Source organism: Hakea prostrata, chromosome 5 (assembly GCF_041222555.1).
Source record: "Hakea prostrata isolate BN-2017 chromosome 5, UWA_Hpros_2, whole genome shotgun sequence".
Lineage (NCBI taxonomy): Eukaryota > Viridiplantae > Streptophyta > Magnoliopsida > Proteales > Proteaceae > Hakea > Hakea prostrata.
The window spans coordinates 48,809,293-48,827,205 of NC_142604.1; the positions used below are offsets into that span (position 1 = coordinate 48,809,293).

General features: G+C 39.6%; 1 pseudogene across 1 annotated transcript; it reads left to right on the top strand.

Moving 5' to 3' along the window:
* Nucleotides 1-9,988: 9,988 nt before the first annotated feature.
* Nucleotides 9,989-17,853, top strand: LOC149016300 (UDP-glycosyltransferase 76B1-like; annotated as a pseudogene). The gene is made up of 2 exons (XR_016173711.1): nucleotides 9,989-10,611; nucleotides 16,891-17,853. The product of XR_016173711.1 is annotated as a UDP-glycosyltransferase 76B1-like (transcript).
* The last annotated feature ends 60 nt before the right edge of the window (nucleotides 17,854-17,913 follow it).

Sequence of the window (17,913 nt, forward strand, 5' to 3'; positions counted from 1 at the left end):
AAACAAAAGCAAAATAGACACAAAAGGGGGGGACCGAGGAAGGGTGGAATGAGGCACCAGAGTAAAGAGGCCCCGGACCGGAGAGGCGACAGGCAGGCAAGGCGACGGGGGTGGTGGGGCTGAAGGGTGAATTACCACAACCTGGCCACAACCACAACCAGACATTCAGGCCAACCAGAGGGGGTGAGGAGAAGGATTAAACCAACATGCCTTAGAACAGGGGGAAGGGAGGTTTGGGCCATATAAACCCAACATTTCCTTGCAGTGGGGCTGAGAGCCCCTCACCTCACATTATTTGTGTTACAAGAATTTCTTTCTTTGAATTTGCTAAGGTTGGCCAGCTGGCCCTTGAAGGGCGAGCTCCTCACCAGTTGGAGGTTGTTTATCTTGGAGGTGGTGGTGCGAAGACCCTGGTAGTAGGGTGCATCAATTACCTTAAGCGCTCGGTGTGCTCACCCACGTCGGTGGTTCATTCGGTTGCAACTCAAGCTCTTCGGTTTGCTAAGATCTTCATCTCTCAATTGTTTGCAATTTCATTTTTGTATGTTTGAAAATTTGTTCATTCCCCAAATTAAATTTACCCCAAAAAAAGAGAAAAAGGAAAAAACTAAATAAATTGCATAATTTATAGCATATCAAATTGCAAAAGCCTCATCTTGTATGGGAGAGGCTTGGCACGCGTTAAGAAAGCAAAACGACCAAATACATCACAAAAAACAACGAAAAAAAAACAAAAAAAAAACAAAAAAGAAAAGAAAAAAAAAACAAAGAAAAAAAAGAGAGGACCCAATGAGATCCAACCCCACGCAAGAAGGGAAAAAAGAAAGAAACAAGGATAAAAGGAAGAAGGGAGGAGGAGAAGAGAGTAAAAGGGATGATGAGTTTTAATTATAAATACTTTAAATATATAATAAGAGTTTTTTCAAAATTTAACCCATATTTATGAAGAGGAGAGAATAAAGAGAAACAGGAGAGAGAAGAGGAGAGAAAAAGGAAGAGAGTTATTAGATGAGACATTTATCCATTATTTTACCAATTTCCAAATTGGGGGGGGAAAAGGTCCATGTAAGAAGAGAAAACGAAAAATAAAGAATTATATAAATAAAAAATTAAGACAATTTGAAAAAATCTATTCGGGGAGGGCCATCCCGGCCCCTTAGTGGGTCCGCCCCTGTTGGCTAGCTAACAAGAACCAACACAATGCCATAATCACAGATCCATTACGATCTCTAAACATATAGCTACCCACTATTTCACCAGTTAGTAAAGGAAAAACTAGACATCTTAGGTTCTTAAGGAGTCTATAGACTCTACACGTACAATTACATAAAAATACCCCTTAGGTTGCACTGTATGTTACCATTGTTGTTCTACTTTTACAAGGAAAACAAAGTCCAAAGTAAAACTAGTAACTAAAGCTTTAACACTAAAAAAAATGACCCCCAAAATGTCTTAAATTTACACGTTACTACACTCCCTTAGCAAATTCCGTTAAGTTATTATTAGATAAATCCACAATTCTTATAATGCCATTAACTTGTTGTAATTTTATATAAATGTTGCCCCTAGTAAAATAAAATCCTAAATTTTATCTTCTTTCTTTTTCCATGAATTTCTTTTTCTTCCTATGTTTGCCATTTAACATTATAATATATAAAATAACATAACTTAAGGTATATTTGTCATTTTTTTAGCTAATTAATAGTTCTAACAGAAAAGTGAGTGACTGCCAATCTGTCATGTAGTTTCAAAGTGCCTCTACAGTCAAATACAAATGTACATGAAATGACCAGTTTTATCTATATAAATTTTCACTTTTTCAATATAATTATTTTGGGTTCTATTCCATTTGGGTGTAGGAACACCAAAAAAAATTTCACATGTGAAGGAGCTTTCTTTCTACCATACTATAATTTTGTAAGAGACTCAGCTTCACAGACATTATACATATTTGTAACTTGGAAGAAGGCTGGATGGGAGTTGTGGAAAAACAAAGATGAGAATGATAGATTAGGCATTTTAATTTATAAAAGGTGCTTAGGGAGCCAAACTCAACAAATTGAGGCTGCGTTTGTTTGCTGGAATAGAGGTGGGGTGGGAAAAAAAGGGTGGGAAAATTCTGACGGAGATTTTTTACTTTTCCTTTAAATCCCAAAATTGTAGATTGTTTGGTTGCTTGGGGTGAAAAGTGGGAGACAAGTTTTCTTGAATCGAAATTTGGCTGATGTTCCCACCCCAGCCATTTTAAAACCCCACAATTGGTGGGACTTTGTGGGAAAGTTGGGAAAAGTAAAAAGTGGGACCCACCCTATAACTTTTCAACAAAATCCTTTCATTTTCTTTCCTTCTCCCTCTCCCCACTACACATGGGACCCACATATTTATTTTTTCCACCCCACCTCTGCAGACAAGCAGCCTGAGATTTTTCCAAACCTTTTCATTAAAAATTTCCAAAAAACCATAAAAAGTAGAACAAACAGACCAACTAGCAATGGAGTAGATCAGAAAAATTTGAGGTCCCTCATCCGTGTTACGTACGTTCTATTCAACCATCTACTTTTTCCAATAAAGTGTCGAGAAATGATGGATAAATTGTGATTTCCTAGGAAAGATTGAAAGAGCAAAATGGAAGAGAAGAGGAGAAGAGGAGAAGAGAAGAGTTCGGTTGGTGCTGTTTCCGTCCCCATTAAAGGGCGGTCGAGGCCTAAATGAAGAGTTGCAGGGCAACAAGTGGGTTGAATGGTACAGCAACACCAAAAGGCGAGAGAAAGAATCCAACAAAAAAGAAAACCAAGAACCCGTTGAGGGCCGCAGTTGACAACCCCACGGATGGCACCAGGCCGATTGAGCCGAGGAGGAGAGCCACGACCTGACTCAAACCAACGGGGGAGTCATGGAGATATCTAAGAGTCCGAGGACACAAAACACCCGTAAGCTAGATAGGAACCGAGGACCAAACCGAGCCAGGACAACCCCACGGAGGCATCCAGGCCGATTGAGCGATTTGGAGGAGAGCTCACGACCGACTCAAACCAACGGTGGGATTGTCATTGGAGATCTAGAAGTTAGTCCGATTGACGTAAAACACCCGTAGCGATAGGACCGAGTGATTCAAACCGAGCAAACCTGTGGAGGCCGAGCGAGGGTGGACACGCGGAGACCCAACCACAGTGGTGAATTGAAGACACCGATTCACCCCCCCGGGCAAGGGAAAACAAGGACGAGCCAAGCCGTGAAGAGAAGGAACCACGGATTAACGGAGAGTTGTAAGAAGGCCACAAGGAAGGCAGCCAAAGACGGAAAAGTCCTATTTTGATGGACGGGAATGTTGGAAAAGAAGAAGCGAATACACGGACCAGGGAGATGAGGCGGATAAGGCATGAGGAACAGAGCCCGCAAGACAATGAGGCAAAAATGGCATGACACAACCGGGCGAAAGCACATGCGGACGAAAAAGAAGCAGGCTAAAGAAGGGAACGACAAAAGCGAGACGGGATAAGCACATGAAGGGGACACAAAGAGAAAGCCAAAGCGCAAACTGAGCACAAGAAAGCTAAGAGGAAGAAAAGACAGACAACACAGGTCAAAGAATGAGGGAACCCACGAGGAGTGGAGAAAAATTGAAAACGGAATGCGAGAAAACCGCTCCCAAAATGACTCCAAAGTCTCGGCCAGAAGAAGCCAAAGACTGGAACAACACCTGATGAAGACATGGAACACAAAACCATGAGATGAGAACGAAAGGGAAAGTCACGGAGAAGGAAACATCAAAGCAATGAAGAAGCTAAGGGCAAAGAAGAAAATAACGAAGACTATGATGATGAACTTATAGCACAGCTAGAAAGTTAAGAAAGGAACAGGAAACACAAGGGAAAGCACCTTAAGTGTTCGGTGGGTGGAATAGGACACTTTGCCTCAAATGTCCAAGAGAGGAAACATAGATGAAGAGGAAGATGAATAGGAGAGAGAAATGAAGCTACCCCGAAGAAGAATCGGATGAAAACAAGACCAACCGATGAGGTTATTTATGGCTATGAAGATGATGAATCACCAAACAAAGAAAAGCGAGATAATGAAGACACCGAAGGTGAAATTGATTATGTTGGTGAGTTGTACCGCCTGCGACTCAAAAAGGAAAGGAAGAAAATAGAGAAATGAAGAATCAACGAAAACCGAGACAAAACAAGGAGTGACGCACAAAGTGAATTGGAGCAGTATAAATGACCACACGCGCTCTCAAGGATAGAGTGTGAAGAACGAGAAGAAGTTGGAAGGTAAGACGAACTGAAGGAGAACAAAAGAGTAGTAAGAAGCTACCACATCATCCACCCAGACAGAACTAAAGGACAAGCAGTGAAAACAAGTGCGGGGACTACCATTACCTACTTGGGGAAGAGATAAGGACAGATGAGATCTTGAGTGTTGAGGTCACCCAATAAACGGTCTTGGATACCAAAGGGGGAATGTCAAAGAAAAGAGAAAAGGAGGTGAGGCCAACAACCAAAGGGGAGATTGTGTCCATGGCCAAAATGAAGGTGTTGCATTGTTGGCAACAAGTGGGTTGATATGGACAGCAACACACAAAAGGCGAGAGAAAGAATCCAACAAATAAAGAAAACTCAAGAACCCGGAGGGCTCGTCCAGGACAACCCCCGGATGGCACCAGTGCGATTGAGCCGAGAGGCGAGCCACGACTCTTGATCTTCAAACCAACGGGGGATTGTCATTGGAGACCAAGTAGTCCGATTGGACGCAAAACACCCTGTAAGCAAATAGGAACTGAGTTGACCAAACCGAGCCAGTTGATCAACCCCACGGATGCACAGTGCGATTGAGCCGAGGAGGAGAGCCACGACCGACTCAAACCAACGGGGGATTGTTCATGGAGATCTAGAAGTTAGCCGATTGTGCGGAAACACCTGTTAAGCGGATAGGAACACGAGTGATTCAAACCGAGAAAAATCATAAAGGAGAGCAAACCCAGCAAAGAGAGACGGAGGAGCGGGAAAGCATGGAGGCGAACGGAAGCGTGGTTGGCTATGGAGATCGGGAGCTTGGGAATAAGAAGTCTTTGCGAACAAGAAAGAAAGTGAAGAGAAGAAAGAGAAGCCGAGAAGAAAGAAGGGAACATGGTTGTATAGCTTTAAAAGAGAGAAAACTGAAAAAGATTGAAAAAAAAAAAAAAGAGTTGGTGAAAAAGAGAAACAAGAGACCAGCACACACAAGTGAGGTAACCCGACACAAGTGATTGCTATATTTCGAGGTTATGTTGGTGATGAAGAACTATCCAGAATGTAATTGGGGAACGAATAGGACAGGACCAGCAAGGGAGCTGCAGGGGTGGGGGGGCCTGCGAATTGCATAGACAACGGGATGGGCGGACGAGCCAAAAAGACCAGCAAGTTGGAGCGCAGGGGTGGGGGGTGCGCGAGAAGACAAGCGGATGGCGGGGAGCGGCAAAAACAAGAGGAGAGTAAACGAAACCAGGTGGGATTATCCGGGATGTAGGCAATTGGCCGACCACGAAACCGGGCATTGCGTTTTATTAGTTCTTGTGCACATATTGGAGTGCCTTGATGGAGTGGTGGTACACCTGCGGTAGCCCAACCACATTGTGGTGAATTTTGAAGACGATTCACCCCCCTCTCAGTGTCAATCTGGGAATAACAGGGTCATATAAACCTTATGCTTCAGTTATTGGCTTCCATTCTCCACTCTAACGGCTTCTCCATCACCATTGTCCACAATACCTTCAACTCTCGCAACTCCTTCAAATACCCACACTTCACCTTCATTCCCATACAAGACGGCAGACCAGAAGATGCCCAAGCTTCATTGTCTATCTCTTAAAAATCAACAACACCTTTGCAGTTTCACTTCGGGATTGCTTGCTTCGACTGTTATCATCTGTAGTAGCAACAACAGCAGCAGATGAAGAAGGAGAGCCCATTCCTTGTCCCATCTCCGATGCAATGATGTAATTCACCCAAGATGTCGCCGACAATCTTAGGCTTCCTAGGGCTGCATTAGCAACCAGCAGCGCTGAATCCCTTCTTTGTGTTGCTACTTCTTTTAGTTTCAACACAGAAAGGTGTTCTTTCCAAAGCAGGTGCACTGGTACTGTTTACAACAGACCTTGTAGATGACACTTCTATACCCAGAAAATAGGGCAACAGATCCAAATCTTTCGTTGCAAACGGTGCTCCAACTTCCCAATAAAGTCCATAAGAAATGATGTATCATTTCCAGTTAAAACGATAACGTGCATAGAAGGAGGAGCAAAACTTTACCATTGACTCATAACAAATAACGAGCTGTCAAAAGCACAACATAAAAAATAAAATTACAACAAGAAGGAATTGAATAAGTGGTCAAAGTAGGACCGTGGAGCTTGCCGCAGCCTATAAAGTGAGATGCAATTTCCACACAGTATATACAATGTGTGCAGGGGTTCCTAACCAACAACTAGGGTCCGTAGGATGGAGCGTGAGAGTATACAAAGACAGACATATACAATATGTCAATTTTGGAAAGATGAAGGCGAAAGGTGTTGTGGAGACTATGATTGGTGGATTTCAGCTAGGAATGACAAAAGCTGCAAACTGTGGGCGGATAATGGAAGAGATATGGACAAACAATCAAAAAATAGCTGATCTATTACCATGGGCTTCAAAACTCATATGGCCTCTTGAAGAATTCACCATTATTTTGGAATTGGCTAATGCTACAAAAATGGTAAAATTTGATATATTCCCAAACACTGCGCTCCAGATGCGTTTTGAAAATTATGCTAATTTAGCAACTCATCAAGGGGATTACTATAATAACACTATATATGTAGTCCTTGTAAGTGTTTTAAGCTTTACAAACATGTGTCACTACATACATGTCTCAATGTAGCCAATAGCAAGTGTCCCTTTCTTGTGGGTGGCTCGACCAAGTTTAGTCCATTGCGTAGAATAGTTGAACCATTGTGGCCTTATGGGTTCTTGGAAATGGTCGAAGGAAGGGATTGTATTGTTAAATGGGCACCCCAACAAGATGTATTGGCTCATCCTGGAGTGGGAGCATTCGGTCTTGTTTTTCTCAACAATATTTTTCTTTCTCGTTGAAAGTATTTAGGATCATGTTTTGAGGTAATCATTCACGATACTATCATAATGATGAAAACATGTCACATTTCCAGCTAGACAACTTTAACATGCTGAGAGCAAGTGCTAGCTCTTGCAGATAATATCATAAACTTTTGGCAAAAAAAGGATAATATCATAAACTCACCATTTAATTTATTTTATTTAATTTTTTTAATTTTTAAATTTTAATTTTAAATTTTTTTTTTACTTTTTGGTTTGGGCCCCCGTATAAACCGGTGTTAGACCCGCGTCGCACACTTGGCTATGGTGGGTGAGTCTCCCAGCGGGAATTTTTTGCATACATAAGGATTTGATACCGGAACTTTGCTTAAGCGGACCAAGTTGCTTACCATTAAATCCTTTGCTAGGGTATATAAGGGCATAGATTTTTTATTTTATTTTATTTTATTTTTTATTTCTCTCTCTCTCACTTGGACTAGTTTACACTTATGGCAGAGCCTCTTTGAACTCGAAGGAATTTTGAACCCTTGACCTCATAATCATGAAGCGTTGATTTTACCAACTAGCATACAAATGTTGGTGCCATTGCTATATATGTTGGGAGTTGGATTTGCCATAAGCAATCATAAAACGAAAGCATTTCTTTTTTATTTTTATTCTTTTGTAAAGTGAACCTCAAAGAAATTATTAGATGTCCTAAATTCTCCAGAGGGATTCGAACTCAAACATCTTACATAGAAGTATTGGTCTTTTATCAAACTGAACCACCACTCAGGGTTAACTATGTGTCTCTTTTTATTCTTTATTCTTTATTTTATTTTTTAATTTTAAACTAAGATGGTTAGACATGATTTTTATTTGTGGTAGCTCAACTTGCCGCATTACCATTTGTTGCTTGCAACATATTCAAAAATTAATCAGGTGAATCTAAATAATGATCCAAAGACTTAAGTGCAAATAATGATTTGTGCATATTCCCATTCTCAATTTCCTTAATTATAAAAAGTGTCATTGTACCCAAAAAATTAATGATTTTCTATTGTCCAATAAATGTTGTTTTAGTGGTAAGACCAACCAACCCCACTTAGTGAAAATATTTTATCATGACGTTGAATTTTAATATATATTATATGGCTAACACTTGCAAGTAATTTTCTCTTGAAGAAATAAAAGAAAAACTGTCGCTGGAAGCATATAGGAAATTGATTGGGTGCAGCAATAAATGCTCGATTTCAACCATCTATTTTCACGAGGTATGTTTAAGAAATAGACATTGAGATCTCGATCTCAGCACTGAAATCGTGCCCAAGAATAAATAAAGTGCCTATGGCATTGCTCCCCCAATGACGCTCAAGATTGAAAGTTAAGTGCTAGATTAAATACCAACCATAGATTTAAGGCACATGTAGAAAAAAAATATTAAGTGGAAACAATGCCGGTTTTTTAGCTTCTAACTCGAACCACATTCGGTTCATTTGAAACTATGCGAACCAAGCGACTCTGAAATCTTCTTTTCATACCCCTCTTCTTTGGAATCCTCCACCGACGACTGTTTCCGGCTGTTTTTTTCTTTTCCTTTTTTACCTCTTGTTAGTTTGGATTTAGAAATCTTTAGTTATCAACAAAAACCTCATTCTTCTCCTTCTGCACTCTCTCAGGTTCAACTTTAACTTCAACTTTAACACCTCCATGTCTCAAGCTTTACGGTCATCATCTTCAACTTCTCCGGCGACAATGTCAGCACTAATCATCGAACACAACGTCCTCTTCAAGATCAAAGATGAAATAGAGCCATCGGAGATCAAGTCCATGGTGAATCGTATGGATCTTGAAGGAAAATGCATTATATAAACAAGAAATGTATGAATCTGGGATTGTGATGTATGAATCCTTCGATTGTGTTCTTAAGGCTCTTTGATGCTTGATGAGGGTCTTTGGAACGCGATGATTGTTGGGTACTTCAAAATTGGGGATATAGAGACCGCGCAGAGCTTGTTTGATAAAATGCAGGATAGAAACATTGGAACCCTACGAAGACGAAACCTTCGAATCGGTTGCTCAAAAAACGAGAGACTCGAAGCCGTAACAACTCCAAAACCAACGAGATGTTAATATATAATATAGATATATATCTTCTGAGATCCGTCTTCAAAACATCTTCAAAAAGCATGTATGGGGGTATGTGCGAGAGTTGTAATCGGATTCTTCTATCTGCTCCTCTTTTTCTTCTTTTTCTTGGCATCGATTCGATCATGGAGGGATTGAGATTCTTCCCTGGCATTTACTCATGGAACGCAATGATCACCGCTCCTCTTTTTCTTCTTTTTCTTGTTTCGATTTGATCATGGAGGGACGGGAGTCTTCCACGGCGTTTACTCATGGAACGCCATGATCACCGCTCCTCTTTTTCTTCTTTTGCTTGTTTCGATTCAATCATGGAGGGATCGGGAATCGGCGTTTACTCATGGAACGCCATGATCACCGGCTATGCGAGATGTGGGTTGATGGATACCGCAAAACAATTGTTCGACAGAATGCCTCAAAAAAACGAGATCTCTTGAGTGCAATCAAACGGTTGTGGTTTGAAATTTTTCCGGCGACTCTGTTTTTTAGAAGCCAACACTGAGGTGAAGAACTTGTCAGAGATTTCAAGCCAAAGAAGAGGGGTATGAAAAGAAGATTTCTGAGTAGCTTGGTTCGCATGGTTTCAAATGAACCGAATGTGGTTCGAGTTAGAGGCTAAAAACCGGCATTGTTCCCACTTAATATTTTTTTTTTCTTGCATGTGCCTTAAATCTATGGTTGATATTTAATCTAACACTTAACTTTCAATCTTGAGCGTCAGCTGCTGGGAGCAGTGCCACATAGACACTGCTCCCAAGCAAAATCCCAAGAATATGCTTTGTTTTGGGAAAGGAATATGATTCTCAAGTGTTAACGTTGGCAGTGTTGGAGTCTAGCAGCATTCAGGAATAACCAGATGCAGAACTCAGCAAAAGGTTTATATATCAGGTGATTTCTCAGGAAAGACTGAAAGATATGGAGGAGGAGAAGAGGAGAAGAGTTCGATTGGTGCTATTCCCATGTCCTTTGCAGGGTCATATAAACCCTATGCTTCAGTTAGCTTCCATTCTCCACTGTAAGGGCTTCTCCATTACCATCGTCCACACTGCGTTCAACTCTCCAAACTCCTCCAAATACCCAAACTTCACCTTCATTCCTATACAAGACGGAATCCCAGATGCCCAAGCTTCATTGGTAACTCTCTCACGAATCAACGACACCTGTGTAGTTCCACTTCGGGATTGCTTGCTCCGACTGTTATCATCTGCAGCAGCAGATGAAAAAGCAGAGCCCATTCCATGTCTCATCTCTGATGCAATCATGTACTTCACCCAAGATGTTGCCGACAGTCTTAAGCTTCCTAGGCTTACCTTACGAACAAGCAGTATTGAATCTTTTCTTTCTTTCACTGCTTCTTCAGCATCAAGACAGAAAACGTCTCTCTCCAAACCAGGTTTGCACCTAAACTAACCCTCTTTAAGAATATCAATTTTATATTAATTGTTTTAATTCTCTAAGCCCACTTGTAGATCTCTTGGTTATTTAGTACTCAATCGCCTGCTAGATCCTGAAACTCAATCTATATCGTCGTTAGTAGTAATCAATCGCATCTCCGATCAGATTATTACCAGAAAAGAAGAAAAAACATCTCCGATCAGAGACAGGTAGATGGGTAGTCGCCTTAGGTCCACCTAATGTTTTGAAATGTTTGTAATATTTTAAGGTTAAAATGTAGCTGAACAAACTTGTGAATAGATTAGCTGAATGGCTTTGAATATTCACAGTCAGATTTGTTAAATTAAATTTGAATCGTCCAATAATATTCCTATTTTCTCTCATATTATTTATGAATTAATTAAGTTTAACCTAATATCATTGGTTGTCGATTCTCATTGGCTGTAACATCTCTTTCTTCTTCCTTTGTTTATTCTCTAGTATAGTTCTTCTATAGGTTCAATACTTTTTTCTTATTCGTTTCTTCTCTAATATAGTTCTTCTATAGGTTCAATACAATTGATTTTCTGGAGAGACTTAGAGGAAAAAGGCTCATTTTTGTAGGAGATTCGATTAACATAAATATGTGGAAATCTCTTTTTTTTTTTTTTTTTTAATGAGGTTCATCCGGGCCAGTTTGCGCGCACCACAACTACATCCTCAAGGCGCTTTTTATATAATTAATATAGGTGGGGCTTCGCCCCTGGCCCTGAGGGGATTCAAACTTTGACCTCCTATGTGGAAGCGTTGGGCTTTGCCAACTGAGCCACCCCTCAGGGTTGGAAATCTCTTGTTTGTATCATTCGAGGTGGAATTAGAAACAAGAAAGAGTATTTCATTTTCACTTCTTCAAGACGACAGCAAAAGAATTACTACAATTAAAGGGTCCAAACTTGATGAACACAAATGAAAGAATTTTCAGAGCCGATGGAGATGGAGATGGAGAGGTAATAGAGGAAGAGATAGAGAAGGAAGAGGAAGAAGAAATTTAACCATTACCCTAACCACCAGGAGCATTGTTTTCTTTTCTCTTTTTGAAAACTTAACCGTGATATAAAGTTATCTTACTTAACACATAAATAACATGAGAAAAAATAGGAATTTTATCGGACAATTTAGATTTAGTCAACAGATTTGACGGGAAATTTAAAGTCGTTTAGTTAACATGTTCACACGTCCGTTCAGCTACACCCTTGTGTATTTTCCTTGTATTTTGTGGTGGTCCGGGTTCACATCCTCTACAATTCTCTATAATTCTTATCTAAGATTGTGACACGTGACAGTTAATAATCCTAGGGTCACGATTAGAACCCAACTAAGAATTGAATCTAATAAATCCCTAAATTTTCTCCCAATTTTGTCTCATCTCTGTATCTGAACTTAATTTAAGGGGTTTATTAGATTCAACTTTTAGTTTGGTTCTAATCGTGACCCTTGGATAATTAACTACCACGGTGTCACAATCCTAGATAGGAATTATTAAACAACATAGAGATTTATAAAACTGCATAGAGCTATATAAAGGTGACATACATAAGTAGGTCTCTTTAGATCGATGAAACCCTGTGGTTGAACCATGTGAATTTCTGTTAATTCATCATTTAAAAGGCATTTTCAAGCATCCAATTGGCAAAGAGTCCATCCTTAGGTAACTACTAGAGATAGAATCAGGCAGATGATAGTAGGTTTGACAACGATACTAAAAGTATCAAAATAATCAATTCCTTCACGCTGATGAAATCCCTTGGCGACCAAATGAGCCTTATAACAAGAAACAGAGCCATCACTATTTCTTTTGATTCTATAAAGCCATTTGTTTCCAACCAAATTTATGTGGGGTTGATGAGGAACTAAACTCCAAGTACCATTATGTAAGAAAGCATCAAACTCTTCTCTCATAGCAAGCCTCCATTTGGGGTCTTTACTGGCAGTGGTATATGAGGTGGGTTCGGTTTCAGGATTAGCTTCAGAAGAGGTGGCTAGGAAGTTAAGTTTAGGGATTGGTTTGGGATGATCTGTTTTGGATCAGGTTTGCACATAGTAGGGTTCGGGTCGAGTTTGTTTGGATGGCGGAGGTGGATTAGGTGCTAGGGTTTCAGGTGGGGTGGGAGGTTGAGATGGAGTTATGGAAGTTTCAAATTTTGAATGATTTGAATTTCCAGTGGGATGGGAGAGTTCAAAATTTGAATTGGCATTAGATGTTCATGTGGGGGTGTGAAATTTCAAATTTTGAATTTGGATTGGAATTTTTGTTTGGATGAGAGATTTCAAATTTCGAATTTGAATTTGAAATGAGATTAACAGCTGTCACTATGGTGGATTGGAGTGAGAGGGGGAAGGGTGGTTGGGAGGTTGAGTTGCAAAGAAAAACTTTGGTTTCATCGAAAATTACATGTCTAGAGATGTAGGATCGACCAAAAGTTGGATCATAACATACATACCCCTTGTGCGAGTTGCTGTATCCAAGAAAAATCATTGCTTGAAGCAATATTAGAGCTTGTTTTTGTTATAAGGACATAACCAAGGAAAACATGCACATTTGAAGATTTTGAAAAATGAAAGATCTAGATCTCTGTGATTTAACACCCGAAACAGAGATTTATTCCCTAGTACCTGTGTGGGCATTCTGTTGATTAAGAAAACAGTCGTTTCAAAGGCGACTGATCAGAAAATAAGGGGGACTAAAAAACGAGCTATAAGTGTAAGGCTTGTTTCTACTATATGTCCAAGCTTTTGTTCCTCTCTCCCATTTTGTTCAAAAGTGTGTGGGCATGAGTACTGATGAGATGTACCACTCTCTTTGAAAAATTACTCAAAATATTCATATTCCTTGGCACCATCACATTGAAAATGTTGAATCTTGGAATTACAAACATTGACTACATAATAATAGAATTGCTTGAACATAAAATATTGCATCAAAATGACGTACAAGTGGAAAAAGCTATGTAAATCTATTTTAATCATCCAAGAAAGAAATATAATAACTATAACCCTGTGTAGATGGCAACAGGGAAGGGCCTCAAATATCAAAGTGTGGTAACTAGAATGGAGATACAGCCTTGATTTATTCAACTTGAAGATATTTTATGCGATTTTCTCATCTGGCATGGGACACACAAAACTGGTAGAGTAGATGAAAGTTGGTGCAAGCCAAAACGTGAAAGAGAGAGTCCAGATTTCTCTTCAATGGATGCCCTAATTGGTCATGCTAGACATCCTGAGACTCACATTCGTTGAGACGAACAAAGGGAGATGCATATGGTAGATGGAAGTGATAGAGGCCAACTTTTAGTAACAAAAGGAATATGTAGCATTTTGGATAAAGCAAAAAAGAAAAAAGAAAAAAAAAAAAAAAAAAAAAAAGGTCACTCCTAATTTTTTTTTATATGCAAACCTATGCTATTGCTGATGTGAAGTTGATCAGTACCATGGTAAGGCATTATTGTATCCATGTGTGTTATATTTGATGTAACATTGTGAGTGGCACCCGAGGTGCAAAATTTCAGCAAATTTTGCCAGTTTGCCACCTGGCAAAACTAGTGAACCGACAAAAATTTGCCGAAATTTTGGGCAAAATTTCACCAGATTTTGACCTCCCCATTTTGGGGGGGGGGTATTTTAGGTCATTTTTTGCCCAAATTTTTTTAGCCTATTTATTGTCAATAAACACACTAGGATTGGCAAATTGAATTATTTCCTATAAATTGTTTCATGCAAATTCTCCTTCCTAGCTATTTGGCATTAGTTATTAAAGCCTGAATCATTGGGACTTAATTGAAAAGATTGTCCGTTGACCTTGAAGATTCCACTACAAAATCCCATTGTAATTTCAATTATTTCCATAAATTCTTCTATGCATATTCTCCTCCTTAACCACATTTGGCACATTACCTTTTGAGGCTTAAATCATTGGAATGTCATTAATAAGATTGCCCATTGATCTTGAAGATTATACTACAAAATGCCTGCCTAATTTGAATTATTTCCAAAAACTATTTCATGTAGATTCCCATCCCTAACCACATTTGGCACGTTGCCTTTTGAGGTTTAAATTATTGGGACAGAATTGGTATTGTTCGTTGACTTTGAAGATTCTGCTATAGGATCGCAAGAGAAATCACTAAAAAATAAGAAAAATCACAAAAATTTCGTGAGAAATCGAGCTATTGGCAATATATCACGAGAAATCAATTGTTCAGCGATATCTCGCCAATCTTTGGAAATATCGGTTTCGGTGGTTTTTAATTCGGTAGTTGTCGAACCAGGCGAATTTCTCCAACAAAATTCGCCGAAACTTCCTACCACGGTGGCACCTGAGTAAAGGTGTCAAAAGGGATCAAATGAAGCCATGGGAGCTCCAAGAAAGCTTCTATCCAAGAACTCGGCTTGGATGCACTGGCAATTGGTGCATAGCAAAACTAACATTACACCACTGTATTGTTGCAAATTTGACAAGCAGTTGTAGGGGTAGGGAGGGTAGGCGGAAGATTTGTTGCATGCCAATCACGATTGGAATAACCTCAAGCTTTTCCTCTACCACAACCATAAGATGGGCCATGGTGTCGATTAGAGGGTGGTGGGGGTGATTTGGTGGATAAATCAACTTTTGAGGAAGGCAAATCAACTTATTGTCTTGTTTGATCTTTGAGGATTTCTTAATTTAGTAAGAGGCCTATAAAGTCATCAAGGGGAAGAGGGTCAGGAGGTAATAGAGGTGGTGAAGGATTCAAATTGATAACCTAGGCCACGAAGCATTGCGAGGATAATATTAGCATTAGAAATAGGGTGAGCAGCATCAGTGAGATAATCACCAATAGATTTAATATTTTGAACATATTTGGCCATTGAAGAGTGGCTTTTGCGAATTTGGAGGAGCTGGTATTCTAGTTACATTATGCGGGCTTGGAATTGGGAGGCATGAATTCGTTCAACAGAACTTTAGGCAGCATGGGAAGTAGTGAGACCAACAATGTGAGAATTAGCACATTCAAAAAGGGAGGAGATGCTCCAAGATAAGATCATTTGGTCTTGCTTTTTCCATTGAGAATATGCAAGGTTAGGAATGGAGGTTGGTGTGGGTGTTGTGGTGGAGAGATCTAGAATGGTCATCGGAGGAGCTAGATTGGTTCCATTGACATAGCCATAAATATCATGGGCATGCATGTAGTAAGGGAAGAAACTACGATTCCCATAGGAGATAGTTGTTGCAACGAAGCTTCATAGGAAGGAGAGAGACGATGTTGGTAAGTGCAATCAGATGAGAAGTCATGACAATGGCAGAGCTAGATATGAAGCAAGCAAACTCATCATAGTGAGAGGAAAAGGTCTTGAGGATCATGGACAGCACTCAAAGGCTTAGAAATTAAAACCAAGCTAGAGTTTGCTTGAGGGAGAACATGATTGAGAGAGAACTCTTCCACAACCTATTGATACTTTAACCATAACTCAAACACTTCTTGATCAGTTGGAGATAAGATTAGTTGAGGATAGAGAAAGTTATAGTGGATTTGAATTTCAATTTAAATTCAAAAACTTATCATTTACAAATCTTAAACCAAAGATGATAAAGATATAACCCCATGTCTTTAAATAAAAAATAAAAAAAAATAAAAAAAAAAAAAACTCCACTTCCAATTCCTGATTTTTTGAACATTTCCCCCAAGTTTCTATTCATATGTGAAATATCAATATTTGGCCTCCCAATTAGAGAAATTTTTTCACAATAATAACAATGGGTTAAAAAATTATTTTGTTTTTTTGTGAAATATCAGTACTTAGCCCTTCTTCATATTAAATCTTGGCTCCGCCTTTGCACCATGATGTACCATTCAAATGCACATGCTCAACGAGAATAGTACGCTATTTAGGTGCTTTTGGCAGACATACGTAGCATTTTACCTTCTTTTTATTTTTCTTTATTTTTTTATTTTTTGTTTTTTTTATTAAACGCCTTCTACCGAAAAAAGCCCATTCAAAAGCAAATATTTGGAATGTGTCAAGACAAAAGGTCCTCTCCAAAAAGATCCATCAATGTCATAATGAAGAGCAGAAATCATAGCCGTATTGATCTTATGTGCATATAGCAGAAATCATACTCCTATTGATGCATTTGGATATACAGCGAGTAGACCTTAGTGTTCATGCATGAGCTATGATCCCAGGCAGACAAAGTCTCCTTTTGAGAAAAAGATACCTATTTTCTGTTTCTAAATTAAGCATTATTTTTTCTCAACAGATTCTCATATGGAGACGCCAGTTACACCTGGATTTTATCTGGATCACCTAGAGATCTTTTATCAATTGATGGGCATTATGGTTGATCAAGTCAAGGCTTCTGCTGGTCTCATTTGGAACACCTTCGATCACCTTGAACAATCATCAGCTCTAGCAACACTTCCTCAAGAATTTTCAACTCCGATGTTCAGAATAGGCCCTTTCCATAAGCTCTTCACAGCTTCTTCCAGTAGTTTATTGTCCCAAGACCATAGTTGTATCACCTGGCTAGATACACAAGCACCTAACTCTGTAATCTATGTCTGCTTCGGTAGCATACTAGCATAGTTCGCATGGATGAAGTTGAATTCATGGAGATAGCTTGGGGACTAGCCAATAGTGAGTGTCCCTTCCTGTGGGTGGTTCGATCTGGTTTGGTCCATGGCTCAGAACCATTTGAACCATTGTGGCCTGATGGGTTCTTAGAAATGTTAGATGGAAAGGGTTGTATTGTCAAATGGGCACCCCAACAAGATGTGCTAGCTCATCCTGCAGTGGGAGGGTTTTGGACCCACAATGGTTGGAACTCAACGTTGGAGAGTATATGTGAAGGGATACCAATGCTCTGTTCACCTCGTTTTGGAGACCAGATGACTAACGCAAGGATCGTGAGCGATGGATGGAGGGTGGGGTTGCAACATGAGAATAAGTTGGAGAGAAGGGAGATTGAGAGAAACATAAGAAAACTAATGGCTGGAAAAGAAGGGCAGGAAATGAGAGAGAGGGCTGCGTGTTTGAAAGAGAAGGCAGAAGCTTCTGTCAAGAAAGGAGGTTCTTCCTATGAAGCTCTAGAGGACTTGATAGCTCGCATCTTGTCATTTTGAACACTTTTTTGATCCATATACCCCACCCTGTAGAACTCCTATCACGTTGAAATGGGAAATTTGACATGAATAAGAGAACTCAGAATAATATATCAAACCAATTTTTCTGCTCCATATCATGCACACAATGAAACTTGTAACCAATGTGGTTACAGCTATAA